Below are 11384 nucleotides of genomic sequence, written 5' to 3'. Positions count from 1 at the left end.
TTCACCCTCAACTTCATCTTCCTCAACAGTTGCAATTAAAGGTGCAACAACTTTTTCTTTTCCACTATTTTTAGACCTCTTTGGAAGTGCATCAACTTTGTCCTTTGAAACATTTGTTCTCTTTGATTTTGAAGGACCAACAGCTTCATTGAATGCTTCACTTGATTGCTGGCTTGTTTGTCGACTAGAAGATGCAACAAATTCAAGAGTTGGCATAAAGATTGATTCATTTTCTTCACTTGATTGGGGTACTGATACTGGCACATCTGGGACAATTTGTCTTCCTTTCGGAAGCTATAAAATTTGTGAAACAATAAGATAAATAATATACATTGTATGTAGTTAAAAATTGATGAAACATTACTTACCAGAGGACAACTTATTCGATTATGGCCTATAGCACTGCAGTTTTCACATGTCATTTTACAATCCTTTTCTACTTTTGAACCATAATTCTTCTCGTTTTCTTGCCTCATCCTTTTTTCTTACTCTCTTTAATTTTTGTCTTCCAACCAATTTATGATTTTGTGGTGGTTGCATAGCTTGAGAAGGATCAATTTTCAAGAATTTCTTACCCATGACAGGTTGAATTTTAGGCTGGTATACAAGGAAGTAAGCTTGTTTTGAGTGCCACCAATGCCTCTCATTAAGTGGTTCTATTCTATCATGTTCTAATACTTTAATAGCATGAAGATATGTTATTCCTGTCAAATCCCATGTCCTACAAGTACACTTCTTTATTGCAAGATTCACAACATGTCTATCTGTACCCTCAGCCACCTCATATCCGAAGTCCCCATTAGCAACAACTTTACAACCTTGTGCAATCATTCTAAAATCATGATACAGATCCATAGAATATGGACTATACTCTTTTGTCCACTTCATACCCTCTTGTTCATGTTTTTTCAACCTTTTCATAACTTATAAATAGCGGTGAAATATATAACATATGCATGACATATATAATCTATACATAACACCTACATATGACTATCAGATTAAAATAAATAGTTACTATTAGATAGTCATATATAATAGTGGCAGTACCTTAATTCTAATGTCTTCCAACATCTTGATTATTGGTTTTTCTCTTGCTTCCGAAATTCATTTGTTGAATGAGTCGGTGAATTATTTTCACAAGAGTAGTTTTTGCAGACAGTGCCAAAAAAAAGTCCTGCACGAGTGTTGGGGTGGATACGATAAACGATCTTTCGTCGCTTTTTTAGACACAGAACCCATGAACTTTAATTGATCATTAAATTCCTCTTCATAGGTACTTCAAGCAGACCACCAAAACATATTCTTCATTTGTATACCACTCCAAGACGTGAACCAATTGGCTTCTATGTGCCTTGCACACCATGTGTGTTGTTCTTTAGGAAGAAAATCACCAATAGCTCAAATCAAGCCCTGTAACAATTAGAAAAAATAGAATAGAATAACATAAAAAAATTCAAGTATATACAGTAACTATAATAAAAAACTGTCAAATACATATAAAATTACCTTTTGCAAATCACACATAAGTGTAAATCCTTCACCATCTGCCAACCCCAATGAGTTCCTCAACAACTCAATGAACCATTTCCATGTTCTAATAGATTCTCTATCGACCACTGCCCAAGCAAGTGGATAAAAATGCTTCATTGAATTTTGTCCAAGTGCAATCAATAAAATTCCCTTGAACTTCCCTTTTAAAAAGGTGTCATCTAACCCTATAAATGGCCTCAGACAAGCTTTCCAACCACTTTTCAAATAATGAATACAAATATACATTCTCAAAAACTTTCTTTGACCATGTTCCAACAAAGCCTATTTGGATATGTTTATAATCACATTAGTACCAGGGTTGTTGTGCCTTAACTCTTGAGCATAACCCTCCAATTTATTGAAATCATCAACATAACTACCATCTAATTTATCTAGCACGAGTCTTTTGACCGTCTTCATTTTTGAATAACTAACATTAAGCCAAAAGTTATCATCTACAATCTTTCTCATTTCATTCACTTTGCACTTAGGATCATGTTGGACCTTTTATTTGAAGTAGTGTGCTAGAGCTTGTTGAGTAGCTCTTCTATTCTTGAATGCTTCTGTACATGTATGTTTTGTTTGCACGTTCTTAATTCAAATCCTTGCCCTTTCTTAACTTCAGAAATTAGACACACAAAAAGACAACTGACAATACACTTATATCTACGTCTAACAGAGTCACTTTTATCAACCCTAAGGGCAACCTTCGTAGCAATTAAGTAGTATCTTACAACCCTTTTAGCTTCTTCAAGGTTCTTAAAGCTCATACCTTTTTCAAACTCTTTAAAGTTGTCAAGTTGATCATTAACTTCTCTTTTCTTTCCAATCTAAAGGATTCCAATTCTTTACTATTGTAGTCATTGGATAAAGTTCATTTTCATCATTTTCTTCCTCACTTGATTCACTTTCAGTTGCAGCATCTAATGTGACTAGGTAAGGTTCATTTTTATCATTTTCTTCCTCACTTGTCTCACCTTCAGTAGCAGTATCTATAGTGACTAGGTAAGGTTCATTACTGTGGTTGATGTCAATAGTTGGAACAACATCATCCCCCTCATCTACAGTAAACAGTTTAAGTACACCAGACATAACAGACAATGCAATTTGTATTGTTCTTATGCCAGAATCTCCCTCAATCGAATAATACCTCCCAGAAGGTCCTTTGAGTAGAAGTTGTTGGACATTAATAAAACATAAATTTTCATGGAAATCTATAAGACAACAACAAAACATTAAAAAAACAAAATAATCTACCAAGAGTAAAGGAATAGGGACCACATTCTTCAAAGTAAAACTTTACATACGCAAAAACATATAATACAACACCTAGAATCTAAAAAATGGACCATTCAATAAAATATTTCATACCTAACAAAAATAAAGGCATATTTTACTAACAAATACACAATTCAAAAATAATTATAAAATAAAGAAAGAGACAATGAGTAAAGACAGAATAGAAAAAACTTGAGACAACAATATGAAAATCATACTCGAAATCAAAATAGTAACACAAAACACTAATATAAATAGACAACACAGAACAAACTGTTGTATCACCATAACAATTGTCAAAAGTGCATAGAAAAAAATGAAACATTAACATTAATAGAAATCGATTCTCAAAAAAAGTAAAATCGATAAAAAACCCAAACCTTAACTAAAATTCTGAAGTGCACAGAAGTTCTTACTTGAGGTGAAAATATCCTTTCGATCTGAAATGATTATAGTTATCAAGATGGAAGCTACCTAAACCCTCTACAGATCATGATTCTTTTTTGGAAGAACTGAATTGTTTATTTGGGTTTTAGTGTTCTTTTAATAAGATGAGTTTTTGTATTGGGTGCGGTATAATAACAGTTGGGTTGGTTTTAGTTAAAATGGGCGTGTAATGGGTTGATTTAAAATTATATTAAATAATTAAAATACAACCAATTGTTGGGTGCCACGTAATTAATAATATTATTTAATTATTTTAAATTGTGCTCTGTTAATGAAGGGGGAAAATTTGGACCCAAAGGAGGATGAAAAGGGTATTTGGGAGCCAATAGGTGGATGAGGGGTAATTGTGTACCATTTTCAATACTTTGAAGGTATTTTAGGCCTTTTTCCAAATAATCTATTTACATTTTTATGATACTGATTTTCTTGCTAATTAAGAATATGATTTTAATAGAATTTTAAGAGTGATAGATTTGAAATCTCAACAATCTGAATGTTGACTAGAGGGAATAGTAATCAATTTACATGTTTGAGATACTAATTTTCTTGTTAATTAATAATATGATTCTAATAGATTTTTAAAAGTGATAGATTTAAAATCTCAATAATTTACTGAATGTGGACTAAAGGGAGTAAAAATTTATTTATATTTTTAATGATAATGGTTTTATTGCTAATATTATGATTTTGTAGGTTTTTAAAGATTAATAGATTTGAAATTTAACAATTCGATGAATGTGGACTATAACACTTAATTCTGTATATATTTTATGATAGTATTTTTCTTTCTAAGATTATGTTTTATTAGGTTTTTAAGTTTTATAGATTTGATTTATTTTGGACTTGTAATCAATCTATGTAAATCAATATATATGGAATAGTATTTATTATATTTCAAGTTTACTCCTCATATCAACTATAAAAGCCTCTTTATTCTTTAATTTTCATCGCCCGATTGAATTTTCTATTCTTTCTCTACATGACCTCCACTTTAGAGATCATATTTTAGCTTTCTTTTATGTTGTCCCCACAAATATTTTCAAAATTTTTTTGTGTTGACTAAAATCTGGAATGTAATAGTGAGAAGCAATCCACTAAAGCCAGCAACTCTCTCGTATGTACTGCTTGAGGGATCGTAAAGATAAGTCAGTCTAAAATCCAACTAATACAATGAATGTGAAATTAAAACTTGAATAAAATTCAAATACTATAAAAATACTGCGGAAAACAAGTTCATCTTAATCAAATCTTCGAAACCTGATTGTCACGTGTACAAGCCTCTAAAGCATTGCAAGTGAATCAAAATAAAAATACAAGTCTCATATGACCTTGTTTCTAAAATAGAACAAGATCATAAATACAAGTAAGAAGGTCTGCTGAAATGACAAGCAGCTACCCCACAAACCTCAATAAGAAGCCTCAGACAAGGAGAAGAGAAAATATCACAAGGGTCCAGGATAATAACCTACAAAAATGTAGCAGCAAGGGGTGAGTACCAAATGACAAGATAGTCAACAAGTATTCTAAACTCAAGCTAAGGGAATAAAATATGGATACTCCTTACCCATCAACCGAACCTCCACAACTACATTCTGTATAAAGTCAGCCCAACCCAACAGTTCACAGTTTACATAGCACCCAACTCAAACAATCACTGCAGCAAATTACATATCCTCAACAACAACTCAATATTCATCAATCAAAACTTTCACAAAAAGGCACTCACAATATCAGCAATCCACAATATCAAGTTCACCAAATAGTGGTAATCAATTATCAAGTACTTTCCAACCACCAATAAAAAACAAGATCATCACGAATTAAGGGTGTAATGGGATGCAATGCAACATGCCACCATGAAATGATATGCCTCAGAATACAAAGTACTCTCTCAACCATATATACGTGATAATCCTCGGAAATACATCGAGAGTTCATGACCATAGGGGATTGGCGAGGTTCATATACTGACACGGACGATCTCCACGTGTTTGTGCGAAGGATCTCAATGCACTATCATAATATCAAATAATCACCAGCACGGACGATCTCCACATGCCCAACATAATATAATAATCAATTCCTCGCACGGACGATCTCCACGTGCCCAAATTATAATTATTATTGAATGAGTATTCACATGCTAAACTAAGTTTGCTCTACTTAAAGAGAATCAATGTAAATGAGTGAAATATCGAACATTCATAATTTTGGGTCTATATGTTCATTTCGAATATAGAAATACCCTATTTTACGGTCCATACCTCATTTGAACTTATTAATACCTATAATTATCAACTCGAACTAACACACATAATTTATAAAATTATCTTCAAAAATTTTGATAAAAAAACTACATGCAATCAATGTTTGCCTCTTTAGAAGGCAAACAATGTATACTACCATATCTTTTAGTACGAAATAAATTAGGTGAGCCATGACATATGAAAATTGAAGGTCAATGAATTTTCTTTCAAATGCCACAAATTTTGTATCATTTAATGTTTAAAGTAAATCATTATGAGAATTTTACTAGAGACTAGATTAATTGTAAATAAGTGAAATTCCGACCGTTCATAATTTTGGCTTTTGATGTTAATTTCTAGTAGAAAAAAATTCTATTTCACGGTGCATACCTATCACGACCCAAAAATGGACGTGACGGCTCTCGTCTTATCCCACCAATACAAGTCAGCCTAAATCTCAACTATTACAATAAAATGCGGAAAGTTTACTATCAACTTCCATTATACCCCAAAACCTGGTGGTCACGTGTACAAGCCTCTAAAGTATTACAATTGGATCAAACGAAAATATAAGTCTCAAATTAACTTGTTTCTAGAATAGAACAAGATCAAAACTATGAACAAAGAGAGTCCGCAGAGACGAAAAACAACTACCTCACGAATCTCCAAGAAACCTCGGAAAAGAAGAGAATGACAAGTACAATAAAAATCCAGGCTTAATAACCCACAAAAAAAATTGTACAAGCAAGGGGTGAGTACCAAACCACACGGTACTTAGCAAGTAAACCTCTAAACACAAGCTAAGGGGATGAAATACGGATACTCCTACCACCCCCAACCGAACCTCCACAACTACAACCTGCATTAAAATCGACCAAACCTAACAACTCACAGTTTACATAGCACGTAGCTCATCAACAACACATAGACAAATTACATATCCTCAACAACAACACTTTAAGAAATTACACCTCAAAAACAATACTTCAACAAAATATATATCCGCAATAACAAGCTCAATATTGATCAATCACAATTTCCACAGAAAGATATCAATCTCACTAATGATAAGTATGTGCAATGCAATGGAATGCAATGTCAAGTATAATGATGCATGTCTGACCTAGTGATACACACCCGCTGTCTCTCAGTCCGGGACCCATGGGGTACATATCTGTTCATGCATCTGTCGCGGCGCACGACACGACCCTCAATAATAATAACCATCGGCACGCGATACGTCCCTCGAAATATAGTATCCATTGGGCCGCGTAATACGTCCTTCAAAATGGTACATCCTCTTAAGTACTTTTTCTTTATCAATGCACATAACACTTGTGACAACCAATGCCTCAGAATAATGTAGATGACAAGTTCACACAAATAATGAGGAGATTACCATTTTCATAACATCGCACAGGAAATACACGCATTCCATACACTTAACAAGAGTTTAAAAATCCACTTGCCTAAAATAGCCGAACAATCACTCTTGGACTTGAACCTTCCCCTTTCGTTGAACTTCTAAATCAACTCGATCTATTCAAATAATTACAATAAGACTTCGAACTAACAACACCCATATTACTATGTGTTTAACCTTGACCCAAAAATTTATCCAAATTCATAATAAAATTTTTAAATCTTAATTCCAACCAATAGATCAAATCTCATATTTCTTAAATTTCAAGTCTAGAGATAAGTCATTAAATCTCCAATTACAACTTAATAATTTTCATATGACACAATACACAAAAAAATCTTATCTTAATATAGTGAAACATCAACTATATTATACTGTAAAAAAAAAATAGAATTAGGATCAGTTGGTTATGTAAAGTGTCCTGGAGACCTACTATTCACATAATCCTAATTCTTAATCTCTACTAATTCAATTCACTCATTGCACTCACTGTCAATTTGACTTTTAATAACAATCATTAATTTATAAAATAATTAATAAATACTAGAATTGGTGTAGCAGTCAAATTCTTGAATCTAAGTCATTATCTCTTTCTCTTCCTACCAATTACATGCTAATATGCATATGAGTATTCATGAATCCACTAGCGACAAACATAAAATGGAAATAAAATCATTAAATACCGGTAATAATTTTTGCCAAATCAAATTCATTTGCAGTAACTTTCTTAAATTTGCTTATGTACATATTCTTTATCTTCCAAACACCAATACATTATAAAATAATAATTATTTCATCCACGATCATATCTTATAAAATGAAAGTTTAAATATAGATCCAAATTTACCTGAATAAGAACGGTTCATGCCTTTGTTTATTTATTTTGTTTTTCCGAAAGATTTTGTGTCAAGCGATCTATGGGTTATGTTATAACTGCAAAAGTAATAAACCCTATTATAATAATCTTAAAAGATATTAAATAACTCATGGGCTTGACCCATTAACCATTAATTAAATTAATTTTATAAAATACTCACAAACTAAATATCCGTAGTTAAATAAATAGTTTAAAGTTTTCCATCCCAACTTCATCGACTAATCTTAATTGACTTGGGGCAACTATTAAGATGGGTAAAAACGATAATTTTACGAAAATTTCTAAAAATGACCTTTCGGGTCATTCCATTATCCACCACTAAAAATCATGTTCGTCCTCCAACATAAAGAAGAAGAAATAAAATAACCAATGTAAGGAAAAGCTTGAGTGGTGATCTATCAGTCGGTATTCATCTCTTAAGTGAGGTCGTCCTTACGACCATTCCAACAAGATCACATACTAAGAATTGAACTTCCAAATGACACTTTGGCAAACCGATAAATCAGGAGTTATACCAAACCACAGACTAACACATGAATCAATTATGAATCGAAAACCCTCAAAACCACGACACAACGATTTGGATAAATCTTTTCTCACATAACCACGATAAAATTTGAATTTATTACCGGCTACAACTAGAAGTGAATCCGAACCAACCACCACACACTCACAATGCAAATACCATCTTCTCAAGCTTAAGTTATAGAAATCTTATCTCTAGACACTGGTACTCATCAAGGGAGAATCAAACTTATTTAAACCAAAGAAGAACAAGATCAAGTAAAACCCAACAAGCGGTACACTCTAGGATGCAAAACTTTTAACAACACTATCAGATAACTGTAAGTATTCACGGAAGCTCTTCTATAAGTTCTCATAAGCAAGATCGTGCACGTAGAATCACTAGTATACTACAACTATCCCAAACAACACCAAATCTTCTGTAACTAAAATGAACAAGTTTAACCAAGGATGCCACCCTACCAAGAGAAAAATCACTATATCGGTACACCCGATCCACCACTAGGAACTCACCCATGGAAGTGAGAACACACATGAACTTAGAAAGTGAATCATACTCTAAACCATATAAAAAATTAAGTAGGTGGGTCACAAAAGAATATATTGAACCCAAAATTAAATAACACACTATACTCCCTCATAGCGCCCATAACAAACTTTTTCATTCATATGACTTCACCTCTTTAATTTTAGGTACCTACAATCAATTAATCTGATCATCATTATAGTCTTACACATACTTGATTTATCAAATCTCATAGTACTCCATTAAATCCAACACTTTTAATACCAACAAACATCACAACCACACAATTCATTTACCTTACTCTCAACCTGTCACTAGTATCAACATATTCTTCGCAAACACATTGTAGACCTTAAAAATTATAAAATATGGCTTCATATCTTTTCATTTAAGCATAACATAACATATATAAATCACACTCAAGACTGGTACCACTAAATTCATATCTAAAAATACTATTCCATCGAAGTACCATAATTGAATCACACTCAATATCAACTTCATGCGATCTTTCACATACCATTTTTCAACTACCATTCATACCATCGTGTACATCATGCGAAAACTCAAATAAATCATTGGTCTCCAATACTTATGTATACTATCATCTCATAATCTCTACTCACCATCAAATGCTTGTAAAATATCATAATAGTTTATGTTATCTAAAAATAGTAGTTTCAATCTCAAAATTCTCGATACCCCCGTATAATTGTAGGTCCATATTGTCGCATATCCATACAAATTCATCTACCACTAAATAATTTAGCCCCACATAACAACACATAATCTTACAGACCTCACAATTTTTCACCCAAATCAAAAACCCAATATTCATAAAAAAAATTGTTCATAAATTCCTAGTGAGTCCATACTAAGCCAATTCACATCCATAGTCATATTATAACTATGAAAACCCTTATATCATTTAACTTCAAACCAAGAGTCTATATGACAGGTCTTATTCCTTCACATCTCTTAAATTCTTTCCATGATGCAAATTTTGAATATCTTAAACTCTTCAATAACCAGATTTTTTTTCTTTCACTGACTTGCTTATCAATCTTATCATTTGACCCATAGACCATGATATTTTAACCTTCTTCTTTAAAATAATTAAATTAATTTTTCTTACGTGAAAGCCCATTTAAGTATAATAATCAAAAGTAACCAAATTTACTACTCAAATTATTTTTTAAGTTCTTCCAAATAATTCACACTCAATGTGATCGATCAATTCTTACCTTATCAATCCATATCTTGACTAAACCCACTACCACAAATCTTCACCATGAAAAACTTGAATTTTTGAATTTAAGTGTGTAACCCAATCCCTTTATTAATCAAAATTAGCTCATACCTTGAAGATTTTTATGAACTCACATATCTTAGCTTATCATTGATAGTGTCTCCATCGACGTTTTCATATTCGACAGACTAACTTAAGTTTATACGCATTTTCTTAGTAAAATTTTCAACTGCCTTCACCCAAGTAAACTCATTTGGACTTCCTTTACATATAAGTTCAATTCACTCAATTGGAGCTTATGATAAAATCCCTACTGCTCATTTAGAATCCTAAGGATACACTTTATAACCTACACACACATTAATATCATACCTAAGATCCACCACTAAGATTTTACTTATAAATAATGTTTAACTCATTCTTTTGTAGTAACAAGCTAGTCGGTCTCTCAAATTTGAAGGTAACATCAAATCTTATTATATTAGAAAGTGAAAAATTGATAACTCCTTAAGTAGTTTGTATTAACACTAGAAAATCAACATATTCGTTTTCATATACCATTAGTTTAACATCGTGAAAGTTCGTCATATTCACCAGTAGAACATATCATACCTATCGAGAAGTTGTATCCAAATAGCCCACACACTTTCACCTATCGAATAACTTTAAAATATTATCAAATTCCCTCCATATCAAGCCCAAGCTATATGTATTCTTTCGTAGGGCATGTCGATAACAAAAGTAGGACACTCCATTATTCCAACCAAGTTCTTATCAATATCATTGCAATAGTCGTATCATGACCTTCTTTGGTATATACTCAATCTGTGAAACCACAGAAGGGACTCTGACTTGAATTGGTGCAACATAATTACAACCCATTAATGGTATGACAACTATATCAAACTGTATTTTTCAAGGTCACACTATTTATTATCTAGCCAATTCTTCAAACATTTAACTTCTAATTGTCGAACCACTCCATATATTGCATATACTAAATAAGTAATATGTTTATTATTATTATTATTTTTGTCACGACCCAAAACCGAGCCGCGACTGGCACCCACACTTACCCTCCTATGTGAGCGAACCAACCAATCTAAACCCTAACATTTCAATATAATATCAACAGAAAGTAATGCGGAAGACTTAAACTCATTAATAAAAACCAATTCAATAACTTCTAAAATTCAACATCTATTATTTCCCCAAAATCTGGAAGTCATCACGACAAGAACATCTATGATCAAATTACTAAACTAAGAGTATTCTAAGAA

At 32.3% G+C, this 11384-nt stretch overlaps 1 pseudogene; it reads right to left on the bottom strand.

The window, feature by feature from the left end:
• Positions 1–1020: 1020 nt before the first annotated feature.
• LOC107024971 lies at positions 1021–7674 on the bottom strand (annotated as a pseudogene).
• Between the last annotated feature and the right edge of the window lie 3710 nt (positions 7675–11384).

Source organism: Solanum pennellii, chromosome 7 (assembly GCF_001406875.1).
Source record: "Solanum pennellii chromosome 7, SPENNV200".
NCBI lineage: Eukaryota > Viridiplantae > Streptophyta > Magnoliopsida > Solanales > Solanaceae > Solanum > Solanum pennellii.
This window is presented reverse-complemented; position numbering and strand designations above follow the sequence as displayed.